Source organism: Nannospalax galili, unplaced genomic scaffold (assembly GCF_000622305.1).
Source record: "Nannospalax galili isolate Female #2095 unplaced genomic scaffold, S.galili_v1.0 scaffold989, whole genome shotgun sequence".
NCBI classification, from domain to species: domain Eukaryota; kingdom Metazoa; phylum Chordata; class Mammalia; order Rodentia; family Spalacidae; genus Nannospalax; species Nannospalax galili.
Window position 1 is genome coordinate 83,441 of NW_008359507.1, and position 3,321 is coordinate 86,761.

Sequence of the window (3,321 nt, forward strand, 5' to 3'; positions counted from 1 at the left end):
TGAATCTAAGAGCTGGCTTATGAAAAGCTAAACAAGTAGACAGACCCTTAGCCCAGTTAAACAAAAGAAAGAAAGAGCAGATCCAAATCAACAAAATCAGAGATGAAAGGGGAAACATCAAACAGACACCCAAAAGATCCATACCATTTTAAAAGGGAATATTTTAAAAACCTATATGCTACTAAATCTGAAAATCTAAAATAAATGGATGGATGGCGGAAATCATGGGAACCTCCAAAGTTAGTCCAAGAAGAGATCAACAGTTTAAACAGACCCATAGCATACAAGAACATTGAAACAGTAATACAAAGCCTCCCAATTAAAAAAAGCCCATGTCCAGATGGATTTACAGCAGAATTCTACAAGATATTTAAAGACCTCCAACCAATACTACTTAAATTATTCAAAATGATAGAAAGAGAGGGAGAACTCCAAAATTCCTTCCATGAAGCCAGCATCACTCTAGTACCCAAACTGGGTAAAGATAAAACCAAAAAAGAAAACTATAGACCCATATCCTTAATGAACATAGATGCAAAAATTCTCAACAAAATACTTACAAACCACCTACAGACACACATAAAAAAGATCATTCCCCATGATCAAGAAGGCTTTATCCCAGAGATGCAGGGCTGGTTCAATAAAAGCAAGTCAATAAATGGTATTAATCATATAAATGGACTCAAAGACAAAAACCACATTGTCATCTCAATAGATGCACAAAAGGCTTCTGACAAAATTCAGCATGCATTTATGTTCAAAGTATGCATTTATGGACTGGAAGGAACATACCCATACCTCAACATAATTAAAGCCATATATAACAAACACACAGCCAATATCATTCTAAATGGCAAAAAACTGGGAGCATACCCTTTAAAATCAAGAACCAGACAAGGATGTCCACTATCTCCACTCCTTTTCAACATAGTGCTTGAAACTCTTGCTAGAGCAATAAGACAGGAGAAGGAAAGAAAGCATTCCCACTAAAATCAGGAACCAGACAAGACTGTCCACGGTCTCCATTCCTTTTCAATGTAGTGCTTAAAACTCATGTTAGAACAGTAAGACAAGAGAAAGAAATTAAAGGAGTACTAATTGGAAAAGAAGAGGTCAAACTATCACTTTTTGCAGATGATATGATACTATACCTAAGAGATCCCAAAAGTTCCACAAGAAAACTCCTAGAACTGATGAACACTTTCAGTAGAGTGGCGCATTATAAAATCAATCTACATAAAATCAGTAGCATTTCTGTATAACAATAACAAGCAATTGGAGAAAGAGTACAGAGAATTTTTCCCATTCACAATTGCTGCAAAAAAGTTAAAATATCTTGGAATAAATTAATCTACAAAAATCAGTAGCCTTTCTATATACCAATAACAAGCAATTGGAGAAATAACACAGGGAAATGCTCAGAGGTTGAGAAAGACACCAGGAGATGGAAGGACCTCCCATGTTCATGGATTGGAAGAATTAATATTGTGAAAATGACCATCCTACCAAAAGCAATATATAGATTCAATGCAATCCCAATCAAAATCCCCATGACACACTTCACAGAATTAGAAAAAAAAATCTTTAAATTCATATGGAAGCACAAAAGACCTCAGATAGCCAAAGCAATCCTGAGCACAAAGAGCAAGCTGGGGGGATTACTATACCAGATCTCAAAGTATACTACAGAGCTATAGTGTTAAAAACAGCATGGTACTGGCACAAAAACAGACACACAGATCAATTGAACATTACTGAAGATCCAAACCTGACTACATGCAATTTCAGCCACCTGATATTTGAGAAAGGTGCTAAGAACACACATTGGAGGAAAGACAGTATCTTCAACAAATGGTGCTGGCAAAAATGGATCTCCACCTGTAGAAGAATGAAACTAGAGCCTTATCATTTGTCTTGCACAAAAATTAACTCCAAATCAATCAAAGACCTCAATGTAGAACAGGAAACCCTGAAACTACTAGAAGAAAATATTGGCAATAACTTGCAGGATATAGGTGTAGGAAAGGATTTTCTAAATTAAACAAAAGTTGCTCAGGAATTAAGGTCAGCAATCAATAAGTGGGACATCATTAAACTAAAAAGCTTCTGTACAGCAAAGGAAACATTCAAAAAGGTGAAGAGAAAGCCCAGAGAATGAGAAAAAAATCTTTACCAGTGACATATCTGACAGAGGTTTAACATCCAGAATATATAAAGAACTCAAAAAAAAAAAGAATTGAGAAACCAAATGACCCAATTAAAAGATGGGCTAAAGATCTAAACAGAGAGTTCTCAAAGAAAGAAATAAAGATCACTAATACACATTTCATAAAGTGTTCAATATCATTAGTAATGAGGGAAATGCAAATTAAAACCACCCTAATGTATCACCTTACCCCAACCAGACTGGCTAGGATCAAGAGAACAAATGATACCAAATGCTGCCGAGGATGTGGAGAAAGGGGAACGCTCATTCACTGCTAGTGGAATTGCAAACTCGTACAGCCTCTATGGAAAACAGTGTGAGGAACTCTTAGAAAACAAAATATGAACCTACCATATGACACGGTTATATTACTCTTTGGCATATACCCAAAGAACTCATCCCATTGTAGAGACAGTTGTACAACCATGTTTGTTGCTGCTCTTTTCACAAAAGCTAAGAGATGGAAGCAACCTAAGTGTCCTTCAACTGATGAGTGGTTAACAAAAATGTGGTCTGTTTACACAATGGAGTTCTATTCAGCATTAAAGAAAGATGAAATTTGCAGGTAAATGCATGGATGTAGAAAGTGTTATACTAAGTGAAGTAACAGATTCAGAAAAACAAAAGATGTATTTTCTCCCTCATATGTGGCTCCTAGCACCAAATCCTTTTAAATTCCAGGTTTTTTTAATAAGACGATTCTATACAGCAGTCCCTTCTACATGAAATAACTACCATCATCGAGACTTCGACTGAGCCTGATCGCTAAACATAGTCACAATTGGGCTTGTTGACTGTTGTGCTCATTCATAAAGGAATGCCAGTCAGGGTCACTGGACCCTCATCTGAGCATCCAGCCACTCTTCCCAGCCAACTAGTCTACCCTTGGAAGACAAAAGTAAAATGAAGAAGAACCCAATAGAGGGATGCTTTTGGAAGCCATTGTCAAGAAACTCCAATGGACTCTCATATGAACATTTGAAAATTGCCCTGTTCTGACTTTTTTCTCATTCCCTGTCTAGAACTTGTAATTCTAATTACTCTTGCCTTTACTTCTCCTTCACATCTCCTATTCACAATTCAAGGACTTTCTTTTCCCCTTATAGACAAGTGTT